General features: G+C 46.9%; 1 long non-coding RNA gene and 1 pseudogene across 2 annotated transcripts; both read right to left on the bottom strand.

Annotated features, from left to right (window-relative positions):
- Positions 1 to 236: 236 nt before the first annotated feature.
- LOC101031430 (large ribosomal subunit protein eL6 pseudogene) lies at positions 237 to 995 on the bottom strand (annotated as a pseudogene).
- A 44-nt stretch (positions 996 to 1,039) lies between these two features.
- LOC141581469 (uncharacterized) lies at positions 1,040 to 26,636 on the bottom strand. Of its 2 annotated transcripts, none has more exons than XR_012514119.1 (3): positions 26,201 to 26,636; positions 4,812 to 4,902; positions 1,040 to 2,321 (listed from the first exon to the last, which is right to left on the bottom strand). It is a non-coding gene; the product is annotated as an uncharacterized LOC141581469 (long non-coding RNA). The 2 variants fall into 2 exon arrangements; XR_012514120.1 differs by having other exon boundaries at positions 1,040 to 1,669.

Below are 26,636 nucleotides of genomic sequence, written 5' to 3'. Positions count from 1 at the left end.
AGGCTAGTCTCAAACTCCTGGGCTCAAGCTAGCTTCCTGCCTTTGCCTCTCAAAGTGCTGGGATTATAGGCATGAGCCACCACACCCGGCCTTGAGTTTATTTTAAATGGGCGCTGTGTCAATCCTACCAGAGAAAGGTGTCTGAATGTATAATGCAAGTCAAATGCATTCTTTACCTATGTGATTTAGGGAAGCTTTTTTTTTTTTTTTTTAAGGTAATCAGTTATTTAATTAGATTATTAGGACATTTAAAATACCAATTTGTGAGGATAAATTCCATTTGTTAGGGCAAACACAGATCGCGGGTAGCCCTGGAGCTGAGGAATAGCTTTGATTTTTGGTAAAATTTGTGAGTCCACAGCTTTCTGATCAATCTTACGCTGCTCTGTAATCTCGTATTTCTCTTTTTCTGTGTCGAAGATCTCACCTTCCTGGTGTCTGGGCTTTCGCAGCTTCTTCTTGAAGTAAGCATCAGTAAGATGTTTTGGGATTTTTACATTGCTGATATCAATTTTGGTTGAAGTGGCAACGACAAATTTCTGGTGCGCTCTTCGCAGGGGAACTCGATTGAGGACCAGAGGTCCAGTCACAAGTAGTAAGCCACTAGCCAGCTGCTTCTGGAAAACCACCTCTTGCCCCTGTGGCGTCCAGTGAGGATGATCAGAATGGTCCCGGGGGTGATGCTGGCTCGCAGTTTTCTCACGTGCTCAGTAAAGGGTGTTTTGCCGTGGCTCAACAGCTTTCGAGGCACATCTTCAGTAGGATAATACCTAGGCATTTTGCGAAGTTTAACCACCCGGGTGCCGCTGTTTTTGTCACCACCAACTGGTTTTGTAACAGTTGCAAGAACCTTCTCCTTTTTCTGTTCAAGCTTGGATTTAGCCGCTGAGTACTCCCTCTTGTACACGGCCTTTCTGGAGTACATGGCAGATCGGGAATACCTGCCAATTCCTCTGACAAGAACAGGATTGCGGCTGCCATGGGGCTTCCCCTTCTTGGGCTTTTTAGCCTTGAGGTTACCCTTTTTCACTTTGCTACCAGCATCGGCCTTCTTGGCTTCAGGTTTCTTCTCTTTAGTATCCGGCTTCTCAACTTTTTCACCCGCGATCCTGCAAGATGGGAAAGAGCCTTAGTGAAGCATTTTACTTCTCTGCTTCATAAACAACCTTGCAGCCAACTCAGATGATCCGCTGAGACTTCTGTAATACATATGGGTGGAATGAATTAATGAAATAATGTCTTTACTCATGACCTTGGGGATCAAAAAGCTGAGTTTTGAGTCTTGATTCTAGCATTTTCTGACTTCCCATCTCTGTAAAATGGAGTCTATGCATAGGATTGTCCTGCAGGTCTCCAGCATGGTGCCTGATTCCTAGGAGGAGGGAGCCGGCTAAAGGTCAGTCACTGTGCCGCCCCTTTCCCCACCTCCTACTGGGCGTTAGGAGGGCTGCTGCAGGTGTTTGGAGGCTGCTACATTGTGTGTGCCTCTGAAAGAAAACGCCTGGTTTGTTGAGAATGATCCGGGAAGCTGGAAGACGTTGCTCCTTTATCCAAGACTTTGTTGCTGGGCCTTGAGTGTTTCAGCCTCTAACTCACAGAGCACTTCTATGTGAAACGCTGGCTCAGATAAAGCAACACTGCTGCTAGAAGAGCCAGGGGACTGGAGAACCTGTGAGCAGATGAGAGGATCACAGAGCAGAAAGGGTAGTACCCTGCTCATCGGCCAGCCCTAGAAACGGTTATTAATACAAAGTCCTGTAAAACCGCAGAGTCAAGATTAGAAGGACCTTGGTGTTGACTTGCTCCAGTCTCCTGGTTTAACATAAAAGGAAGCAGGTTCAGGGAGTGAGGTGAACCTACCAGGATCATCCAGACAGCAGGTGGTAGAGCTGGGACAAGTGCCCAGTTCTCCCGCCACCAGGGAAAGCTTGCCTTGGGACCTTGATCTGCCCATTGTAAGCTCATCCTGTGCCATAGGGCACTGCTCTTTCCCGCCAAAGGTTAACAGAGAACAGAGATGGAAGGATCAGTTCTAATTCTTCAGTTCGGTTTAACTAGTATGTTTTTTTGTTTGTTTGTTTGTTTGTAATATTGGCCAGAGATAATCATTCATTTATAGACCTCTTGAGACTCAGCCAATGTGCCAAAGGTCTTGATGACATTGCCAGTAGATACTGTGATCTGAAGGAATGCCACGGTCTCCCAGAACTGAGCATTTGGCTTCCCACACATCTCTAGCCCTGCCTCCCTGCAAAGGCCTGAGGAGGGGCTCTCTCACATGACTGAGGGGCAGAGGCAAGCTTAAGTCTCCTGGGAATACCCTGAAACAAATCAGTGTCCAGTTAAAACATGGAGGAAGCAGAGTAAGTCTGGGTAGACCAGGGAGGGACCCACAGGGTTAGAGTTCTCTGTCCCCTAGAGTGGGAGCAGGACCCTCTGGGTTACCTCAGTCCCATGATATGAATCAATGGGAAAGTTGTATTTTGGGGTTCTGAAAGAGATGATATGGCCTCCAAGGAATCAACCTGTAGCCCAGGGTCAGAGAAAGGGTACTATTACCTCACCCGAGGGTCACATCACTATCCCGGGCTTCTAAGATGCCAGAAAGTGCCAAGGGCAAGGGGTGGCAAGGAGGCAAGGACAAGAGGCTGGGTTTTTAGGGGCCAGGCCACAGCTGTCCACAGAGGGATGGAGCTGGATTTAGGTGGCACAGCCTGGCCTAGGCAACTGAGCGTGGAGAGTGAGACTCTGCTCAAAACACTTAAGAGGAACCCAGGGCTCCTTTCAGGCACTGCTGAGACATGAGGGCTGGGTGGCTGGCAGACGTCAGGGAAGGTGGGGCAGGGCAACACAGGGGGCAGCAGGAGTGGACCGAACTGTAACCACAGGCACCACTCCTAGAATGTAGAGTGTCTGTGTTGAAGGCATATACCCAGGAATAAGATTACCTGGGTTCAAATCACAGATCCTTCACTTACTAGATATGTAACAGGAATTAGACAGATGCCTAAACCTTAGTTTTCTCAATTGAAAAAAAAAAAAAAAGGGATAATAATACCCACCTAACATTGTTGATTAAATGTCGGATCTATGAAGGACTCATCACAGTGTCTGGCACATTATAATAAGTGATTATGTTAGTTATCTATTGCTGCAAACAAGTCACCTCCAAACTTAGTGACTTAAAACAACAAGCAGTTATCATCTCACATTATTTCTATGGGTCAGGAATCTGGACACAGCTTAGCTTCGGGTTCAAAATCTCTCATGAAATTGTAGTCAAGCAGTGAGTCAAGTAGTCCCATTTGAAGGCTTGGCTGAAACTGGAAAGGGGGTGCATCTAAGCTCACCAGATGGATGTTGGCAGGCCTCCATCCTTATCATGTGGTCTGCCACACAGGGTTTCCTCACAGCATGGCAGCCGGCTTTGTTCAGAGCACACAGTTCAAGAGAAAGCAAGCGAAAACGCCAGGAAGGAAGCCAGTCTTTTTTATAACCCATTCTCAGACGGAATATCCCATTACTTCTGATACATTCTGTACATTAAAAGTGAGTCAGTAAATCCAGACTATACTCAAGGAGAGGAGTTACATAAGAGCATGAAAAACAGGAGGCAGTGATCGCCAGGGACCATCTAACAGAATGACTCCCACAATGTTTAATTAATGGTAATTTTATTATTCCATTTGTCTATCTTATTTCCCAAATTATTCTCCATTAATGCTGCTACAAATTTCCACTTCTGTGTTTGGCTGCTGCTATTCCTTCTGCCGGAAATGCCTTCCTCTAAATTTAATCTACAATTCCCAATCCTATCCATCCTTCAAGGCCACATTCAAATACCACTTCCATGAAGCTTGCAAACTGCCCCTTTGCAGGAAGCACTTTCCTTCTCTAATGTCCCAAAGGGAAGAGAAGAAGATAAGAAGATAAAGGAAAGTGACAAACGGGCTATTGGATTTAGGCCTCCTGGGTCCATGAAGGCACCGACTGTTAGATCATTGCAGAAACTGCTATCATGGCTCTGCTTGTTCTGAGCACCTACACATTTGCTAATCCTTAGGACTCGGCTTCTCTAATCAAAGTGATATAAATCTAAAAATTAGAGCTTTTCTGAAGGCTGGACTCTAAAAGCTCCAATAACATATGCAGACAAAGAGCCATCTGCCCCACGTGGAGGTAAAGCACTTGAGAGGGAACTCTCTGTGGGTGGTGTGCTCTTCTGTGAATTCTCTTGTGGGTTTGAGAACTTCATCTTTCAAAAAGGCTCCATGGGACCTGAAAAGGCTTTATTCCACTCCAGAATGTCCTTCTCTAATGAGTCTGGTTATCCCAAAAGGATAAACTACCTTAGGGTGTCCATGGGGATGGCGAGCAGTCAGAGAACAGACAAAGCCAGGAATACTGGATCCACATTGAGTCAGTTCGGCCACAGTCTTCAGCAGGGGGGCATCAAGTCAACTTAGGAGGAGCAGAGGAAGAAATTCCTGCATATTATCCACCCACAGTGTTTCAAACACCATACTGGGCACTGAACATGACATCATCAAATCCTCAGAAAAGCCTGGTAAGGAGGGTGATATTTCTCACAGGGTACAGGTGAGGAAACTAAGGCTCAGTGAGATGAAATGGCCTGCTTCAGGTCACCCGCCAGTGGAACACAGACTGCTCGACTCAATGCCTGTATTCGTTCCATGAACCTCTCTTACAAATGATTGTGGGAGGACAAAGGGAAAGGGCAGGGAGGATTCGGAGCCAAGCTAACTAAAGTAACTCCAAAAATAGCTTTTACAGACCAAGCATAAACTTACAGTTAGTTCTCCAAGATCCAAAGCCAAATTTTAGGAAGGCTTCCCTTATTGTTCCTGAGTTGCATAACAGGCAAATCTTCCATACAGATGACTTGAGGAAGAAGGTGAGAAAAGATGCTTAATGTGATTAATAGCGAGACTTCCACAGTACCCTGCCCCCCCCCCCCCCGCCATTACCAACCCCACCTTTATCAGAAGAGACCTATTAACAAGGATGACACACACACCCGGAAAGTTAACAGGATGGCAAATCTAAACACCAGCTTCCATTCTCGCATGACTTGTCCCCTGCACGCCTCACTCTTTCTGTCCCGGCCTTCTGGTCTTTTAAGATCAGGCCTGCTTTCCTGTCTCGAAGGTGTTTCCCAAAAGGAAGCAGAAGGCTCAAGCCAGGAGAAGATGAGGACCTGGTTCAAGGCTAAGATGAGCTAAAATTGTTGAACCCAATCCCTTTCTGCTCATCTCTCCTTGACAACATGGACTAGGTTTAACTGTCACAGAGGCAGGCATGGTGGCTCATGTCTATCATCTCAGCACTTAGGGAACCTGAGGCAGGAAGATTGCTTGAGGCCATGAGTTTGAGACCAGCCTGGGCAACATAGCAAGACCCCATCTCTCAAAAAAAAATTTTTAATTAGCTGGGTGTGGTGGCACACACCTGTAGTCCCAGCACTTTGGGAGGCTGAGGTTGGAGGATTGTTTGAGCTCAGGAGTTCAGGGTTGCAGTGAGCTATGATCACATCACTATGTTACAGCCTAGGTGACAGAGCGAGACCCTGTCTCTAAGAAAAAAAAAAATCAAAGAAAAATTATTGCTGTTGAGCCTTTTGGGGGTATGATAATGGAGGGACAGAGAGGTCTAGGACCTCACAACAAATGTTCTTTAGCACAAACTCTCTGCCAAGCACTGCGCTATAGGTACAATGGGACTCCACACTTGATCTTAGCCAAAAGGCTGAGAAGCGATACAATGGAACTCCCAAGGGAGAGAAACTCAGAATTTCAAATTCCATAAGGGAGATCTAATATGCACATGTAGCTTAAAAATAAGACTACATGTTATAAATGCCATTCAAAAATTAAATTAAATTAAATTACTATTCCTTGAAAAGGAAAAAAAATTTCGACACATGTTACAACATGGGTAAACCCTGAGGACATCATACTAAGTGCAATAAACCAGTCACAAAAGACTACTATTGTATGACTTCACTTACCAGGTACCTAGAGTGGTCAAGAGACAGAAAATAGCATGGTAGTTGCCAGGACTGAGAGGACTGGGAAATAGAGCATTGTTCGATGGATATAGTTTCAGTTTTGCAAGATGAGAAAGTTCTGGAGAGCGATTGCACAACAATGTGAATACACTTAACACTGCTGAACTGTACACTTGGAAACATTGAAGATAATGAATTTTATGTTATGTGTATTTTACCACAATTTTAAAAAACAATTTTTTTGGCTGGGGATGGTGGCTCATGCCTGTAATCCCAGCACTTTGGGAGGCCAAGGCTGGTGGATCACTTGAGGTCAGGAGTTCAAGACCAGCCGGCCAACATGGTGAAACCCTGTTCTTACTAAAAATACAAAAATTAGCCAGATGTGGTGGCACATGCCCACAGTCTCATAGTCCCAGCTACTTGGGAGGCTGAGGCGCAAGAATCACTCACTTAAGCCTGGGAGGTAGAGGTTGCTGTGAGCCCAGATCATGCCACTGCCCTCCAGCCTGGATGACAGAGAGAGAGTCTGTCTCAAAAAATAAAAATGGGCCAGGTGCAGTGACACACACCTGTAATCCCAGCTTCTTGGGAGGCTGAGGCAGGCAGAATTGCTTGAACCCGGAAGGCGGAGATGCTAAGATTGCACCATTGCAATCCAGCCTGGGTGACAAGAATGAAATTCTGTCTCAAAAGTAAATAAAATTGAATAAAAATTTTTTAAAGAAAAAACTACTATTGACCTACAGAAGATGAAACAATTATGTATCTCATGGGTTATCAAAGAAGGCTTCATGGAGAAGGGGCCATTTGAACTGAGCCATTTAGAACAGATGGGCTAAAGATGGGCAGAAAAGAGCATTCTAGGCGAACCAAGCAGCAGCAGCAATAGCACATCTTTAAAAAAAAAAAAAAAATTGAGAGATTTCTCTCTTCCATTGCACCAGCCCTTAACAGAAAACATTTTTCCAGTGATCAAACTGCCCGAGCCTGCATCTGTGACTCCCAGCGCAGCAGGGCGCGCCTGCCGGCTCCCTCTCTGTGCCTGACTCTTCCTGCCTCTTGTTCTCTCTCTCCCTGGTGTCTTTTGAACCTTCTAAAATGAACCTTTGATAAAAGTTTGCTTTTAGCTCAGAAGCAGCCTTCCTTAATGTCTCTTTAATAACTGCAAACACCCAGAGACGCTCACACTTTTATTAACAGAGCCTGTTTTGCTGTTCTTTTTCTCTCCTTGGATACCAGAATCTTAAGAAGAAATTACCTCATCACCACTATTGGCAGGTCCCAATTGTAAAAACAGTCCTTTTGACAGACACTTTATTGCCAGTTCTCCCTGTGAATGGCAGCTTTGCAAACAGTCTCTGGCATGGAAGAAAGGGGAGAACTTTGATTTATATTCATACTTGATTTCTGAACAGAAGTCAAGAGAAAGGTGGGCTCGGTGGAGAATTTCTTCATCTTTGGAGGGATGATTAAGCCAGAACTTACTATGCTTCATGTAAATCACTGGGACTCAAAGTAAGAATACTGCTTTTTCTGATGAGAACGGTAACCAGGCCAAAGGAGGCAGGCAAGGCTGCAGGGAGGTAACGGCCTCAGCCCTGGCCCTAGGCACAGCCCAAAACGCAGGCTTTCCCCAGTACCCGGTGCAGCCAGGGCCATGGGCAGAGGGTTCATGTCATCAGGGTAACCAACATGAAGCTTATTCTCGCAGGTCCCCAGACTGCAGATGCAAAAACCTGCTTGTTAGAGCGAACTGATGTGGCCTGAAGTGAAACTCCGCTTCCCTCTGCCCAGTGTGACTTGGAGAAGCTGCCAGATCTCCGATGAGAAAATAGCCTTGTGTTTGATTTCTGCCTTTATGTCCTGTCCATAATTCCATAATTTCCTTTCTTTCTTTCTCTCTCTTTCTTTCTTTCTTTCATTCTTTTTTTCTTTCTTTCTTCTTTTTCTTTTTTTTTTTTTTGGAGTCTCTCTCCATTCACTGCAACCTCTACCTCCCGAGTTCAAGCAATTATTCTGCCTCAGCCTCCTGAGTAGCTGAGACTGTAGGTGCATGCCACCGCGCCTGGCTAATTTTTGCATTTTTTAGTAGAGACAGGGTTTCATCATATTGGTCAGGCTGGTCTCGAACTCCTAACCTCATTATCTGCCTGCCTCAGCCTCCCAAAGGGCTGGAACTGCAGGAGTGAGCCACTGCACCCAGCCTGTCCTGTCCATAATTTTTAATCAATACCTTTAGTTCTGAGTGAAGACCCGTAGCCTTTTTGAGACTGAACGGTGCCAAGCCCTGGAAGTAGTGTGAGCAGCATCGACACAGGCCCTGCCTCCTCTCCACAAAGTCTGCCTCCATGCTGGAGAATTCACACTGCCCTTTTCTGAATCCCTTCAGCTCAATCTAGACAGCTCTTCGGTAATCACACACTGGAGAGAAGGCAGAGCTCAGCATGAGTCAGGGAGCCCGTCTGGACTTGACTTTACTGGGATTGATCACTTGGGAGTTAAGGGGGAAAATCTAATTTAGGAACCACAGTCCTTCCTTGGTGTCTATCCAATTACGTTAAAAATTATAACAACACAATCATGAAATCTCAGCGTCGCTGAGAACCCCTGGTGCCATCCTGGCCAAGCCCGGCAGGATGCAGGAATCCTCTAGGGCATCCCGGTTGCCTTTGCTGGCTCAGATAATCAGACATTTTCCCCGAGAAAGGAGTGCACTCCTTTTGGGAGTGAAAGAAACTTCGGAAACTCTTCCAGAGACTAAATGAAAATGAAAATCAGCTTATTTAACAGCCTCCGCCCATACACACAAATGCCTGGCACGTGTGCCTGTGGTATGTCTGTTGACTGACCAACTGGCTGACTGATTGAATGAATGAGTGGATGAATGAATGATTAAACAGAATGAATTGACAAGGGGGATCAAAGGGAAGGAGAGAGAGTAATTGCAGTGGTGAGAGGTAATGGGTGAGTGGGAAAAAAATGAGGAGACATTTTTCTCTCAAGATTTTTGCTTTTTGTTTTTTGAGTAAAATGGGAAGGGAGGGTCAGATTGTTTCAGCGAGTGTTTTCATTCTTCAACAATCCCTTAAACAAACCATCAACACAATCAAATATATTTGTAAATAAATACATTTGTAAAATAATTGCTATTACTTTGGATTAGGTAACAGTTGCTAAAGACAAGTATTGCCTATTTATCCCAAGTCGCTTCCTTATGACCTCCTTCTCTCTCTCTCTCTCTCTCTCACACACACACACACACACACACACACCCCAGAACTTACAAATTATTACTTCCTAGCCCTGTCAGAGTGAGTGAGGTGGATCAACAAGCTAACAGCTCAAGCACCTTCTCACTCTGCCTCTCATCCCCAAACAGATGCTCCCCCACCAGTGAGAGGCGCAAAAGAGCCTCCCCGGCACCCCCTCCCCACCCCACTCCCACACACCCATCCAGGGCTCCAGATTTTGGCAGAGTTGCTGGAGCGGGAGCCTCTCTCAGGCAGCAGACAGTCAGGCAAACACACGGTGCCAGGCATCTTCCTTGCTGTGTGGGAGGGTTGAGGAGAATTCCCAGGGTGCAAACTGCAAGAGCTCCCCTAAATCTCAAGATAAGGAAGGCTCACGCTGCCATTTGTGGGAGGAGGGCGGGCTTCACTTGTTGGTTCTGGGATTGGGCTCATATAATCAGATGTTTCCCTTTCCCCTCTCCTTCCCTCACCCCCCACCCCCCACACCCTAGTATCAGGTTCTCAGCCTTCAGGCCCCCCGGCACACTCTCTCCCCCATACACAGAAGAGCAGGCCTTGCCTATTTGTGTGATGTCTGCGTCCTCCTGTTGGAGCCCTTTCTCCAATCCCCTCTTCAGGAGCACACTGGAATGCAGGCAGCACATCTGCAGAGACTGCAAAGCCCGGTACAGAAAGTGTCACTGTGTTCTGCTCCTTCCTGGAGAGATTACCACCCCCACTATGCTCCCCGCATCTCAACACCTCCTCCCAACCCCTAGTATCTGTGATTGCATGGCCCCCATCTCCAGTGAGACAAATAGCAGAAAACTGTGCACTGCTTCTGGGCAGCAAGGACAGCCAACCCGGATCCTGCCAGGCAGAGCCTCTCAGCGTTGGGTAATTCAGCTACAAATAGGCCTTCGGCTTTTTAGCCTCTATTTTGCAGATAATTGTAGGCACAGCTCAGCTAGCATCTACTCAGTTTTCCCTGTACACTGGTACTAGGACACAGAATTCTTGGAGTGGAAGGCACCCTAGATAAGAATCAAGGGAATCAAGAATCAAGGGAACTCCTGCTACACATCTGACCTCCTGCTGGAAGACCTTACATCCATTCATCAAACACACGATGCCTTTTTCCAATTCTGTAAATCAGAATTGATCATTTCTCCTTTGCCCTCCCTCAGTTCTCCTCAGATCAAATACTACAGGACATTTTCCATGTTGCCCTGTTCTGCAGTTAGTGGTTGTTCTGTCTGTCTCTCCACTCAGATTGGAAGCTCCACGAGGGCAGGTCATATTCCTCTTGAATCTCTCCCAACTCCTCGCACAGACTCTGATACACAGAAAGTGCTTCAGAGAGACGTGTGCGGTGGAATTCCCACTTTCCTCTTTCCCATCCACTGTACCAAGAAAAATAATTTATCTTCAGTGAAGGGAGTCTGTCTGTCCATTAAAATGTCTGCCATGTGCAGGTGGGTTTTATTCAAGAGTTTGGTGAGATAGAGGGAGAAGAATTAGAACGCACCTGGAGTCTCCCCCCAGGTTTGTCGGCTCCAAAGCTCTGTGTCTTCAGGTCACTTTCGGGAACACCGTTCTGGGCTAGAGCCAGTGGTGAGCTGCAGCTGGACTTGCAAAAGCCCATTGTTAATTTTCAGGAATTTTGCAAGCCAGTTGACGTGATGTTGCTAGCTTTGAGTCAGCCGTGGTGAGAGTATTTATATCACAGAAATTGTCAAACAATATAAAATCAGGGCTTCTCCCCCACCCTGAGAGCTGGTTGTTACACATTAAACGTATATGTTTTTGGAAGTTCACTTCAAAATTCAAAATTCATCTTGGGCCGAAAGGGAACATTGTCAGTACCACTTTTGAAGTAAATACAGACCTAGTGCCCACCAGATATTGACCCTGGCAAGAGATGTCCCCAGAAAGTCATGGGCCTTGGTTAGATCCTCTTCAATCTGCAGCTAAGGCCCCTGGTGTTCCATATCTCTGCATGGAGCTCCCAACAGTCAAGAACAAAGCCCCCTCTGCTCTTCATCTTACATAGCTCAGCTCAGCTCAAGATGCGCAGCAAGTGTGTGCTGCGTAACTCAGCAATGAAGCAGTTCCTCCCTCAAGACCTGTCTCACCCAGGAGAGGGAAGAAGAGTTTTACAGGAGGTTCAAACTTTACCACCTTCCATTTGCTTGCGGAGTTCCCAACAAAGAAAGCAGGATGGAAGTCTATGCCCAAGGGATAGGGAGTGGGCCATGAGAGCCTCTTCTTCTGGGCCTGCTCCCATCACTCTTGGGCTGAGATCATCACAGCCTAGAAACATTCGGTATTTTAGACACCAAGTCTCCCTGGGTTAAAGTTGGCCATGACCACTGAAAAAAAAAGGCAGTGGCTCATTTCTAAGGAATAGACATTAATGTAGTCAAAGCGACATCCAAATGTAGAAATCTAGCCCCACGTGTCTGTTTTTGCTTGGGTTTTGTTCATTTTGTTTTTTCCAGACTTTGGAAAATCCTTCAGAAAAGCAAAGGTGAAATAATTCTGTGGGCTCAAACCAGGAACCATGACAAAAGCAGGTCAGAGGGGCACCGAGGTCTCCGGGCCCAAAGAGGAGCTTTGGCAGATGGGTTACCCTCTCCAGGCCACCCAGGTCCTTGCAGAAGGAGCAGTTTCCAAAGCTAACAACATATCTCCAAGCACCTGCCTGACAGCCTGGCCAAAGTTCAACTCAAAAATGCATCTGAAAATGTTAAGGCAACAACTTAGATCATTTTACTTCAAACTGGAAATAAGTGACCTTGGGCTAAAACATCTCCAGCCCAATAGAATGATTAAGTGCCATGCTGTTAGTAAGCATCTGCTACCATGTCCAAGAGAGCAAAATAATTCCTGTTTTCAACTTTCCTCAGCCTCCTGCCCTGACAGAATCTTCCAGAGCTGAGCAATTTGGACTTGAAAATGATAGCTACTCTTGCTCATTGTCTCCTAGTAAAGTGCTACTTTCCAGAGCCTGAGTCCCTGCCTCCTGTCCTCTGCCTTATCAGCTGGAGATCATGTCATTGTAGCCGGGACTGCATATGCCCCATGTTGTTAGAAATTAAAGTAAATGATCAGGCACCACTCTGCCTTTGACTCAGCTTAGAGAACAGGAGCCAGATGCTGTCTTTAATGTCTAAGTGTACGCAGTCTGCAAATGCCTGGGGACTCCACTTCCTCGAGCAAGCATCAGGCTTCAGGTATGTGAAAGCCCCTTGAAAGGATGACATGTGGTGGCTCTCGGTAGCATCCTGGCCCCTGCTCTCCAGCTCTGGGAGGGCATTTCCAAGACACACTTTTCCCCGATCTGTTCAAATACTTGACATGTTTGCTGAGTTTGTCCTTTCAACACATGCTAGAATGATAAATCATCTAATTTTAAGGATGAGTTCAATATCTGTGGCATTTCTCAACATCAACAATTTTTTTTTTTTTTTTTTTTTTTTTTTTTTTTTTTTTTTTTGAGAGAGAGTCTGTCTCGGCTCAGTGCAACCTCCACCTCCCGGGTTCAAGCCGTTCCCCTGCCTCAGCCTCCCAAGTAGCTAGGTCTGCAGATATGTGCCACCACACTCAGCTAATTTTTGTATATTTAGTAGAAATGGGGGTTTCACCATGTTGGCCAGGCTGGTCTCTAACTCCTGACCTCATGATCCACCCACCTCGGCCTCCCAAAGTACTTGGATTACTGGTGTGAGTCACCGCATTTGGCCAATTTTTTTTTTTTTTTTTTTTTTTTTGAGACAGAGTATCGCTTGTCACCAGGGCTGGGGTACAGAAATATGATCACAGCTCACTGCAGCCTTGGCCTCCTGAGCTCAAATGATCCTCCCACCTCAGCCTCCTGAGTAGCTGGGACTACAGGCACGTACCACCACACCCAGCTAAGTTTTGTATATTTTGTAGAGATGGCGTTTCACCATGTTGCCCAGGCTGGTCTCAAACTCTTGGGCTCAAGTGATCTACCTGCCCCAGCCTCCCAAAGTGCTGGGACTACAGGCATGAGCCACCGTGCCTGGCCTATCAACACTTTTATTCGTATTAGTTTTAAGATTTCAGAGGTGTTATTTGTCTTTCTCACATATATAAATGCAAAGTTTATACCTTCCAAGCTAAATTATTTCTTTCTGCAACATTTACTGTCACAGTTTTGAGGGATGTCATTGAAAACTTTCAGACTTTTGAATCCATTCTTTACCAAGATAACTTTTTGTAAAAAGAAAAAAAAAAAAACACTGGGCTGGGCGCGGTGGCTCAAGCCTGTAATCCCAGCACTTTGGGAGGCCGAGGTGGGCGGATCATGAGGTCAAGAATCCTGGCCAACTTGGTGAAACCCCATCTCTACTGAAAATACAAAAATTAGCTGGGCGTGGTGGCGTGCACCTGTAGTCCCAGCTACTCGGGAGACTAAGGCAAGAGAATTGCTTGAACCTGGGAGGTGGAGGTTGCAGTGAGCTGAGATTGTGCCACTGCACTCCAGCCTGGCGTCTGGCGACAAAGTGAGACTCTGTCTCAAAAACAAGAAAGAAAAAATATTGTTTCTCATTGTCAACTTGAATAAGTAACACCATAGTTTTACTATAAATTTGTACTCTATGTTCAACACATGGACTGTTTTACTCACATGTATGTTTCTGCATAATTTAAGCCTTTAAAAACTTGAATTAAATTTTACTGTCTACAACAAGCATCCCCAGACTTTTTACACAGGGGGCCAGTTCACTGTCCCTCAGACCGTTGGAGGGCCGCCACATACTGTGCTCCTCTCACTGACCACCAATAAAAGAGGTGCCCCTTCCTGAAGTGCGGCGGGGGGCCGGATAAATGGCCTCAGGGGGCCGCATGTGGCCAGCCGGCCATAGTTTGGGGACACCTGGTCTACAAGGTGTTCAGGCTATGTACTAGAAGGGAAATCAAAGAAAATATAAACTGTATTATTTGGACTGAAGGAACGTAAAATCTTTTTTTGTTGTTGTTTGGTTTTTTGAAATGGAGTCTCGCTCTGTCACCCAAGCTGGAGGGCAGTGACACAATCTCGGCTCAGTGCAACCTCTGCCTCCCAGATTCAAGCAATTCCTGTGCCTCAGCCTCCCAAGTAGCTGGGATTACAGGCATACTGCAGCATGCCCAGCCAAGTTTTGTATTTTTTAGTAGTGATGGGGTTTGATCAAGTTGCTAGGCTAGTCTCAAACTCCTGACCTCAGTTGATATGCCTGCCTCAGCCTCCCAAAGATCTGGGATTACAGGCGTGAACCACCACACTTGGCCTGGAATGTAAAATCTTGTTGAGGGATTTCTACCAAATAGCATAAAATATACTCCTAGCTCAGTGGGGTACATCAACTGTAAGCTCCAGAACCAGTTTATAACCCTGACATGTCCAGAATAGCAGGGTTCCCACCACAGAACTGGCCTGCCATGGAGGATGGGTGGCTGCCAGATTATTAACCAGCAACTATTTCAGAAATGGAACTGGAATGACCTCCAGCAGAACAATTAAAAAACTTTCTTTAAAGAACCTTATGGAAAACATTAGCTGATCCTTTTACCAGACCCTATTTTGACAGGTCCCTGCATTTCCAGGGCAAGACAGAGAAGAGAGACATTATCTGGCTTGCAGAAAACACAGAGGCCTCACTCATCTCGTGGTGTATCCCAGTCCATGGCAACGAGATTCTGCATGTCTCTTCCTAGGCCAAACTTTTGGTCATTCTAACCAAAGTTTGCATAAGACATAAGAGGGTATCACCCTCTCATTCTCATTCTCAGTACATATCAGGCCACATTCCCTGAGAGTTGACTGGCAGGTCGTCAAGGAGAGAGGCCAGATTAAGCTTTGTCCCTTGTTCAACCTTGGAGATCATCCTCCCAAGAGGTCTTAGCATCTTTTGACCCCAGCACCATCTTCCCTGGAGATGAGAAGGTGGATGAGAGTCTCCCCCTGCGATCAGATTCAGTCAATCAAGTGAATCACAAATTATATAATCCAGTATGTGTAATCTAGGAAAAAAGAAAAAGCAAAATGTTTGATGATGAGAACAAGTTATTACCCTACTTAATAGATGATAAGATTTAGGGTATCTGATATGGGGTAAAAGGAAAACTTTAACCAAAATAATTTTGACTCCGTACCCCTTCTTCTACGTGAGGAGTCCAGCATAAGTCTCCTGTGTCCACTCAAAGCCAATCTCAGCTCATGAACTTAAGCACTGTCTTGATCAACTGCCTACCCAAGGTTCTGGTAGCTCTGCCTATAAGCGAGCGGCTTTAGCCAAATTGCCCAACCTCTTTGATATTGTTTTCCTCACCCTTAAAGCAAAGCTGTGATCCTACATTCTCTTCAGCTATCCAAATCTAAAATATCTGACTATGCCGCACAGAGAGCTTTGCCCTCAATTAAGTGTTCTTTATTTAAGGAACAATTTCTGGAGGTATTATTCTTCAGCATCCCAAGAAATGCACAAAGCCACAGCTACAGACTGAGACAATCCTTCTCCAGGAAGCCCGAAAGGAGCCTTCTGGAATGGCCGGGCTGATCCGCTCACACCCGCTTTTACAGTCACACCTGACCCAGAAATAGCCACACCGTCTGCAGGGATAAGTTGCTCTGAAAAAGTAGGGCAGTGGAAACCACAGGACTTTCAGGCACAGCTGGATGGGATTTCAAGAAGCGAAGGCCTGGATGACAAGCTGACACTAGCCTGCCATTACATCAGCATCTTACTCCTGCAGCGATTGGATACCTGGACACCAGTTATTCTCCAAACCTAGACTTGTCCCTGCCCTGAAGATTTTGAAGGTGTGGTCGGGGGAGGAGTCGGAGTGAGAGGAGGGCGGGCGAGGCACCTCAGTGCGGAGTCACAGCTACCTCTGCGCTTCCCTGAGCCCCTGAATGAGGCATTGTCTGTGCAACTGGGAATCGGAGCTTCTCCTGTGTGTCATGTGCAGTTCGGGCTGCACCCACCCTGCCTGCTGGGCCTGCAGGGTGTGTAGGTTATGTCGAAACAAGACTGCACCTAGACACTACCCTGGGCCTCAGGCACCCTGGGAGTTCTGCTGTGTCAGGGACCGGAGCTGCAATCTTTTTGTCTTCCAGATGAGACCTGGTAAGCAGGTTGGGCTGCCCAGAGGGAACAGCATAGCACAGGACTGGGACACGCTACGTGGCAGGTACCTTTGGCTTGCTCTCAGGGGTGAGAGCAGAGGATGCGGGCAGCCCTGGGAACTCTGGCTTAGTGACCTGGCATCATGGGAGCGTTCATAACTTGCTCTGTGAACATTCTCTAACCCAGAAAGCAAAGGGGAACTGGCTTCCTTGGGCAGATAGGCACCAGCACTGCTCACCTTGGTTGTGGAGGTGCAGAGAGGCTGTCCTGTTCTGTCCCTTAAAGGGCAGTGGCACCTAGGGGATCCCCCTGGAACGCTCACACACACATAAAAGAGATCCATAAGTGCCTCTTCTCCAGCCGCCTCCTGCTGTGACCGTTGAGCCCCACACACCTTGTATGAGAAAGTACTCTGCCTCCTGCCAGTGGAGACATTGGGTGTAGCCAGATGGACCAAGTGCTAAAGAAAAGGTCCTCGTGTGGCATTAAAGTTGCTGCAGGGAACTCAGCCTGTGGCAGAGCCCCTGTGCCGTAGCACAAAACCAGCTTCTGGATCTCATTCCTCTAGGGCAGGCGTCCCCAAACTTTTTACACAGGGGGGCCAGTTCACTGTCCCTCAGACCGTTGGAGGGCCACCACATACTGTGCTCCTCTCACTGACCACCAATCATAGAGGTGCCCCTTCCTGAAGTGTGGCGGGAGACCGGATAAATGGCCTCAGGGGGCCGCATGCTGCCCACTGGCCATAGTTTGGGGACGCCTGCTCTAGGATCTCTGAGCATACGTTTCTGGTGGCTCCACACCACCTCTGGCATTCCTGAGCAGGAAGGAAGCTCATGCCTGCCCGTGGGCTGCAGTCACCCCTACAGGTGGAGGCAGTGTGGGTGGGGCGCCCTCCCAGGAGGCTGACCAAAGAACACCTGTTCTGAGAAATGGTGCTGATGACTCAGCAAGTGGCACACCTCCCTCGGACGCAGCCCTGACTCTGCCTGGCCTGCTGGTGGGGGCTTGGAGCAATCTACAGGGTGGCTCTGGGGTGAGTCAAAAACCAAGAGGCTGACTCTTTACACTCCGGGAGAGCCAAGACTTATTCAGAAAAAAAGCAGGTGGAATGAACTTCTATTCTCTCTTTCCCTTTTTGGCCTCTGTTCGCCTGTGGTGATCATAGGAAGTGCTAATATGCTTTGTCACTGCTTCTAAAACTTGCTGAAAGTTTCTGGGCCTTGCGGAAGAAGAAGAGTTAATTCAAAAAGATTCTCTATTTCAGTGTAGATGATCGCATTATAAAGCTAATGGCCTGTATCTACACCATTTCATATGATAGCCAGTAGCCACGAATGACCACTTCAATAAAATTAATTAACATTTAATATTTGGTTCTCCAGCCATACCTGCCTCATTTCAAGAAGTCAGTAGCTGCCTGTGGCCAGTGGCTGCAGTATTGGACAAAATAGCTATGGAACATCTCTATTATCAACATTTCTATTGGACAGAAATGATCTAAATACATAGTGTTAGAGTTCCACTCACCTTCTCATTCATTCATTCACTCAAGTATTTACAGAGGATTGGCTGTGTGTTAGTGACTGTGGCGAACAAAGATGTCAAACAGGTGGTCCCGTACACGCTAAGAGTTTATAACTGGCTGGGAATTCAAATGTGTAACCAAAGATACAGAACCCTTTCATTCTGAGACTGAAACAAGCTATATGCCAATGAACAGAATGCTTATAAGAGGTCAGCTTTCAAAAAGAAGGGCAGGGAAATGAGTCGACCTGGTTGGACTTAAGTTCATTAATCTTTATTCAGCGTCTGCTTAAAGAAGTGTGGGTAGTAAGTTAGTTTAGACCTGAGTGACAGATGTGACAGACACAGGGCAATGAAGCCAAAAGGAGGAAAGTCCAGACCCAAAGATCTCGTGGGAAATGTCTGACTGTGCATCCTAAGGAGGGCAATTTCATGACCACCACTGGTGGAGGAGAGGGCCATTGTCTCAGGCAGTCATATCCCAGGGCTTCGAAGGTTAACCTTGCCATTCACCTCCTGGAACTCTGGGACACGGTGCTTCCCACTGTACTTCTGAGAATGTAGCGAGCCACTGGCTGGCTCTTCCTCCAGTCTAGCTGCTCCTTGTTTGCGGGATTTTCATAGAGTGATTTCCAATGTTTTTATAAGGTGTTCAAGTTGGACAAGCACGTTGGATCTGCACCAAGTACAGGGTCTGGAAAAAGGACCCCAAAGCCCAGAAAGGGTGGGAAGTTCTCACAGAACTTCTCAGCCAGTTCCTCTTAGGGCAGAGATGCTCAGGGAAGAAAGATACCAAAATAACGGCCGCAGATGCACCACCTGAAGCTGATGGCTCGTGTGGAAGATAAGCAGGTAGAGAAACGCAGACACTTAACTCAGAGCGCCCAGAAAGACCAGGGGTCACCTTCAACCTGGGAGGAGCTGTAATGGTTCACAGATGGGTAACCCCTGGCAGCTGCTTTGCTAAAGGTGTTCAGGAATTAGTTTGAGGGAAATATTTTTTAACACTTAAGATGACCGATGATGATCTGTGAGTCATAAAGCTGGATGCTGGGCTCCCCTGGGCAGTCAGGCTACAGAATAACTATTCTGAAAAGAAGACTGTGGGAACAAGCAATTCAATTTTTATGTGATGTTTTGAATAGGGTACATAGCTGCATGATTCAAATCTGAGGACATGTGTATAAAAAGGTTCACAGTGAATAGTCCCCAGCCCCTGCTGCCTGTCTCGCTGGTTCCCACGCTTCTCCCACCTGCACTTGGACAACCACTGTTAGGTTCTTTTGCACCCATCCCGAATTCTTTTTAAAACTTTTATTTATGGCTGTGTGTGGTGGCTCACGCCTGTAATCCCAGCACTTTGGGAGGCCAAGGCAGGCGGATCACAAGGTCAAGAGATCGAGACCATCATGACCAATATGGTAAAACCCCATCTCCACTAAAAATACAAAAAAATCAACTGAGCATGGTGGCACATGCCTGTAGTCCCAGCTACTCAGGAGGCTGAAGCAGGGGAATTGCTTGAACCTGGAAGGCGGAGGTTGCAGTGAGCCAAGATTGTACCACTGCACTCCAGCCTGGCGACAGAGCAAAACTCTGTCCAAAAAAATATTTATTTATTTATTTGAGACAGGATCTTGCTCTGTCATCCAGGCTGGGGTGCAGTGGCATAATCTCAATTCACTGTAGCCTCGACCTCCCTGGCTCAAGCAATCCTCTCGTCTCAGCCTTTTGTGTACAAGAGACTACAGGTGTATCCTACCATGCCCAGCTAATTTTTAAATATTTTTTTCTTTGTAGAGGCCAGGTGCGGTGGCTTATGCCTATAATCCCAGCATTTTTGGAGGCCAGTGTGGGCGAAATCACTTGAGTTCGAGTTCGAGATCAGTTTGGCCAACATGGTCAGCCTGTCTCTACTGAAAATACAAAAATTATTTGAGCATTGTGGTAAACACCTGTAACCCCAGCAATTACTCAGGAGGCTGAGGCAGGGGAATCACTTGAACCTGGGAGGCGGAGGTTGCAGTGAGCCAAGATCGAGCTACTGCACCCCAGCCTGGGTGACAGAGTGATACTCTGCTTAATATATATATAGATATATATATCTTTGTAGAGATGGTGTCTTGCTCTGTTAGCCCAGGTGGATCTTGAACTCCTGGGCTCAAGCGATCCTCCCAAAGTGTTGGGATTACAGGAGTGAGCAATCACAGTCAGCTCACTGTGATTTTATATATTTTATATATAAAATAACATATTTTATTCATTCTATGGGTCTTTGGCTACTTTTAACAATCAATTTCTTATTAATTTTCTCATCACTGTTTTTATCCATTTCAAGACTAGCCCTTTGTCTGTAAACTGAGGAATGCAATATAAAATACAGAGCTAATGAATAACAGTCTTGCCCAAAGAGATTGTGATGATTCCCCGCAAAATTATTTGCAAGGCAAGGATTTCGGCCCTGTCCGCCAGGCTCCCACCCACTCCATGTCACACCAGGTTTTTGGCTGTTCCTTTTTCACTTCTTTTTCTTCCTGGGGCCTTTGCATGGGCTAGTTCCTCTTCCTGGAATGAGGTTTACCTTTTGTCCTCCTGGTAAATCCCTGCTCACTTTCTCAAGGCCGATGGCCCCTTCTCATCAGAAAGAGCAAGTGAGGACAGAGGTGAGGGACCATTTGAAACCGCAAGTCCTTTCCCCAAATCAGTGCCCAGAGGGGAGTGGGTAAATGCCTCTGAAGCAGTCAAAGTCGGGAAGTTGAGAGAGGGGATCAGTGGGAGACCCTCGGTGGGAGGTGGAGGATGCGGCTGAGTGAGAGGAGTCTTCTGCAGGGCAGGGGCTGTGGAGGATGGGCCTGGGGGGAGGTGAGCCTCAATGGGACACAAGGCCTGGGCACATGCATTCAGTGGACAGAGCTTCCAGAGAGGACTAGAGGACAGAGAACAGAGCACAGGGAAGGACACAGAGTGTGAACATAGCAGACGCAAGACCAGACCTGCGGCATCTTCCAGGGAGTTACAGGAAGAGGAATTTCAACTGGAAACCAAGGGAACCTGACCCCAAAATGCCCTGCTCTTCCAAAAGCCCACAAAGATGAGAGTGAGAGATGTCTCAGCCTTTGACCAGGAAAATAATTAAGGCAAAATATGGCTGGTTATGGTGGCTCACACCCGTAATCCCAAAACTTTGGAAGGCCAAGGAGGGCGGATCACTTGAGGCCAAGAGTTCAAGACTAGCTTGGGCAACATAGTGAAACCCCATCTCTACAAAAATAAAAAATGAGCTGGGCACGGTGGTGTGTACTTGTGGTTCCAGCTACGTGGGAGTCTGAGGCAGGAGGATTGCCTGAGCCCGGGAGGTCAAGGCTGCAGTGAGCCATGATCACACTACTGCACTCCAGCCTGGGTGATAGAATGAGACCCTGTCTCAAAATAAATAAACAAAAAGGTAAATGTGAAGCAAGACATTAAACCTCAAGAATCTGGGCTTAGAGCAGCCAGAGATGGTAAGAGAATTTGAAAAGCCTGTGAAGAGACTCATTAAATGAGGCTTTAACCTGAAACCACGGGGTAGAATTCACGCCTGACAATGTGCCCATCACTTGCTCCAAAAACGCTTGTACCCAGACTCACCACACCATAGGAAAAGAGTTTCATGTCTTATAAGGCACCCTACTGGTTGTGCTACACCGAAGAGCAGAAAAATTGGGAGATAGGTAGGCACCACTGGGAAAGGTAAACCCAAGGTTTCACCTTTGCAAGAGATGCCTCACCCCATCTGATCTGGGTGGTACCAGCAATAACCTAGAGAAGCCGCAGCAAGAACTCAGGAACCCTCTGTCTGAAGAGCCGCCCTGGGAGCGTCTCTTAAACACTTCTTCTCATATATTCATTCAGTACGTGATTTTGAGCACCTGCTATATATCAGCGCTGTGCTAGGGGCAGGGGACGTACTGGTGGTGAGTAAGGCACTAAACCTGCCCCAGCTGTTCTAGTGCAGTGAGAGAGATGATCACACACACAAGCCAGTGTTATGTGTCCTCTGGTGAAAGTGAGCACTGGGGCCTGTGGGGCTGCAGAGAGAGGGGCCTGGCCCAGATTCGAGGTGCCAGGGAAGGCTTCCCAGCAAACTTGACTCCTGAATCAACAGGGGTCCTTTGAAGAATAGCCCCCTCAAGAAAGATCACTGAGAGCATGAGCCCCAGGAGTGGGAGGAGAACTCTCCTGCAGCAGGTGTAGAAAGCCAGCGTGAGACCAGGAGCCTCAAGTGAACACACTGGACTTCCAAATAAAGGAAGAAAGTTTAGAAAACCAAACCCAGAGACAAATGCTTTTCTCCTTCTCATTGTTCTGACCCAGACGGCCAAACTCTTGCACAACTTGTACCTTAAAAGCAATATGTGTGAAAATTTCAAGCCAAAAATAGAAACCATGTCTGATAGGATCCATTCTCATTCCTTTGTTGCTGACTTTTCTATTAGCTCTTAGCTGAGGGTCAGCATTTTCTGACACCAACTTCTGCACTGAGCTCCTCCTCTGCTCCAAACTCCTTTAAGGATTCCAAGCACCCTTATTCAATATTTATATGATCTGGACACAGCAAGCCTTCTTTGATCTGCAGTGAGCAAGAACTGAAGATCACTGGAGCTTGGCCCTCAGCAGTTGCTGTTCCCCAAATTCACCCCTCCTCCAGGGGGTCCCAGAAGCCCTGTGGGGTGAAGGCATCACCTCTTTGTGCAGAGGCTTTGCTTCCGCTGGGCACTGGTAGAGACCTGCCAGTCCCCCATGGGTCAGAAGAAAGAGATCTGCTGCACACTTTAGCTAAGTACTTTTTACAACACAGAGATTCGGCTTTGATTTTTTTTATTGTAAACAGTTAGCAGAAGCAAAAAGTCAACAAACCCCCAGTGGACACCCCACCCCAGCAGGGCCAGCACATGCAACAGGAAAGTGGATAAGCGTGGGGTCTGCTCTTTTTTCCATTGCAACTTAGAATTCCCAAGGCCAGGATGCCTGTTTGCTCTGAGCAGAGGAAGCAGTGAGATGCAGGACGTGTGTGCTTCATTCTCTCACACAGATGCACACCTCAGTCAGGATGCAAAATAATGAAAATACCCTGGGACTTGCTGCCAAGACCTTCAATGAGAACTGAAGGCCAGTTCAGACATCTGTATTGATGTGCCTCTGGCACATACAGGGGGTCTGCAGGAGTACTGAGCCAACTCCGCTGTTACCTTCTCAGCCTAGCCACAAGAACACCTCCACCATTGCTGCCTCCAGACAGTCGGTCTAGGTCAGTTAGCTGTTGGACACCATAAGACACTGGGCAGGCGGCCATGGTGACTAACGCCTATAATCCCAACACTTTGGGAGGATAAGGCAGGAAGATCACTTGAGCCCAGGAGTTTGGGACCAGCCTGGGCAACACAACAAGATCCCCTCTCTACAAAAAAATTCAAAAGTTATTGGCCAAGTGCAGTGGCTCATGCCTGTAACCCCAACACTTTGGGAGGCTGAACCAGGTGGATCACTTGAGGTCAGGAGTTCAAGACCAGCCTGGCCAACATGGTGAAATCCCGTCTCTACTAAAAATGCAAAAATTAGCTGAGTGTGGTGGCACATGTCTGTAATCCCAGCTACTCAAGAGGCTGAGGCGCGAGAATCACTTGAAACCAGGAGGTAGAGGTTGCAGTGAGCTGAGATTGCACTACTGCCCTCTAGCCTGGGCAACAGAGCAAGACTCCATTAAAAAAAAAAAAAAGTTAGCCATGGGCAGTGGTGTCCACCTGTAATCCTAGCTACTTGGGAGGCTGAGTTGGGAGGATTACTTGAGCCCAAGAAGTCGAGGCTACAGTGAACTATGGTCATACCACTGGATTCCAGCACAAGTGACAAAGTAAGACCCTGTCTCAAAAGAAGGAAGGAAAGAAGGAAGAAGGAAGGAAGGAAGGAGAAAAAGAGAAAGCAAAGAAAGAAAAGAAACAGAGAGAAAAAGAGAGAGAGAGAGAGAGAGAAAGAAAGAAGAAGGAAAGAAAGAAAGAGAAGCTGGGCATCCAGGAAAGGCAAGGAGGCTTTTCACCATAGAAGGGCTTGTTTCACCAACATCCTGGAGAAGTAATATGGCAGCATCAAAGGCATGGGTCCGGGTTGGTAAACACAGCTTGGCTATATTTACTCTCTTGCTCTCTGTCCATCTCTTGTGCAGACGTAACTAATCAATCATAACCCATTTTTCCTTTGGAAAATATGTACCATCCTGGGAGCCATAGTTGCTGAAGATCCTTGGGCCACAAAGAAAGTAGAAAGGAGCATTGATGTCCATTACTGGAGAGGTTAAGCCTTACAGTTAGCAGTTTGAAAGAGTCTTTCCCTGACACTTTTATGCTTAACAATCCAGGTGAATTCATTCTTCTCATATGGAGAAAAAGCACTGAGCTACTGGTTCACTGGGTGAATGATGGCAAGCAAGAGCCCAGACAACCCATGAGAAGACACTCACCCAACCAGGAAGAGCCTATGAGACTGTATTGAGCAATATCGGGGATAGGAATGCAGAACACCTTGCTCCTGGGGCTGAAATCAATCCGCATCTCCCCCAGCGCTGGAGACCAAAGGAACAGGGCTAAAGCCCAACCTTGAAGCCTCCTTGGTAACTCCCGGTACTCAGAAAGAATGGAGAAGAGAACAGTCCCCTATCTACCTTCCTACATAAGATCTAGCTTGGGCTAGGCACTAGGACTTTGACTGGGGACGGACGAGAGTAGCTGCATATTAACTGAGATTCCTGCTTGTGAATTTCCGAGCTCTCCGCCACCATCCCCTCTACATCTCTCAGGCATTGATTGCTTCAAGCAGGAAGTAACACTGCAGAATGGCAGACAAAACACTCTTGAGATTCAAGGCTAGGCTTTCCATTTTCTAGAGCCTGGTAAATGCGTGTCAAAAATCAAGGTCCTAATGGTGACTTTTTGGGGTAACAAACCTGTTCTATACCTTACTTGTGGTGGTAATTGAATATTTGGACATATTTGTCAAAACATACAGAAGTCTATACTACACTAAAAAGAGTAAAATTTGCTATAAGTAAATTATTACCTTAAAATCAGTAAAATAAACATGATATGGAGTATAAAAAAGGTGACAAATACACACAATAAGTAAAATTTTTAGACGTATATAATAGAACATAGTCTTTTAAATAGACAAATAAATAATAATAGAACAAAAATCTACAAGAGACAGATGAACACCAGTTTCAGCACAGTGGTTACTTCCAGGGAGCAGAGAAGAGCAGAAGTATTTGGCTCTCTCTATAGTGATTTATTTTATTTTTAAGAAAAGAGGGATCTGAAGCAAACATAACAAGATGTTAATATTTGCTTACTCTTGGTAGTAAATACAAAAGTGTCATATTATTTTCTGATCTTTCTGTACATGAAAACGAAATTTTTTTTTTGAGACAGGATCTGGCTTTTTTACCCAGGCTAGAATGCAGTGGCGTGATCTCAGCTCACTGCAACTTCCGCCTCTGTTGGGTTTGGGTCTTCACTCTGTTTTGCCATGTGGCCAGGCTGGTTTCGGACTCCTGAGCTCAAGTGATCTGCCTGCCTTGGCCTCCCAAAGTGCTGGGATTACAGGTGTGAGCCACCATGCCTGGTGGGGGCTGAAAGCAGTCTGTGTCCTGACCACCAAGCCTGGCATCCAGCTTGCAAAACTAAGGCACGTTTTTATTATTCCGAGTTCCTGCTAGCTGCTGGCTCTGCTAATGGTTTATAGATGAGTTGAAATGTGGAGCTCTCTAGCTCTTGGTAGTGCAAGCAGGGGGAGAGCAGCTGGAGCACCCAGGCCAGATTCTTCCTGCCGGCAGCAGCTTTGCCCAGAGTCCAACTCTAAGGAAATAAAAGGAGGATGGGGCTAGGCGCAGTGGCTCATGCCTGTAATCCCAGCACTTTGGAAGGCCTTGTTGGTGGATCACCGGGTCAGGAGTTTGAAACCAGCCTGGCCAACATGGTGAAACCCTGTCTGTACTAAAAATACAAAAATTAGCCAGGCATGGTGGCGCACACCTGTAGCCTCAGCTACTTAGGAGGCTGAGGCAGGAGAATCGCTTTGAACCTGAACCTGAGAGGCAGAGGTTGCAGTCAGCTGAGATCATGCCATTGCACTCCAGCCTGGGTGACAGAGCGAGACTCCATCTCAAAAAGAAGAAAAAGGATGAAGGCCCAAACCCAGCCCTAAGCAGGCAACTCGCCACACAACAAACATCAGTAACCTACCTTGTGCAGGGTTGGGCAGGGCTATTAGCATCCCATCAAGGACTCCTTACAGGTCCTCTGCTTATTAATTGACCCCAAGTCTGGGTAGGATGGGCTCCAGGCTAGCCAAGGGGCAGAGAAGCAGGGCCACAGGGAAGAAGGAGGAGGCCAGCCTACACCCAGAGCCTGCCTTCCTAGAGGGGTGCGCTGGGAAAGCTGGCTCAGCTGGTCCTTCCAGAGTTGCAGCAGCTCTACTCTCCCTCATCTAGTGGCCCAGCCCCACAAAGGGACTAGCCCTGGGACCCTCCTCTGAGATGCCTCTCCCTTTGAAGAGCTCCACTTGACTGGAGGGGCTGTGAGCTGGAGCAGAGCAGCATAAAGATGAGGGATAGGAGGCCAGACCCATCCCCTCATAAATACAGCCTGAGTCGGAGTGGCGGTTTGTGCTGAACAGCTT

Source organism: Saimiri boliviensis, chromosome 15 (assembly GCF_048565385.1).
Source record: "Saimiri boliviensis isolate mSaiBol1 chromosome 15, mSaiBol1.pri, whole genome shotgun sequence".
NCBI lineage: Eukaryota > Metazoa > Chordata > Mammalia > Primates > Cebidae > Saimiri > Saimiri boliviensis.
The sequence above is the reverse complement of the archived record's forward strand: the minus strand, read 5'-3'. Positions and strand labels throughout refer to the sequence as shown.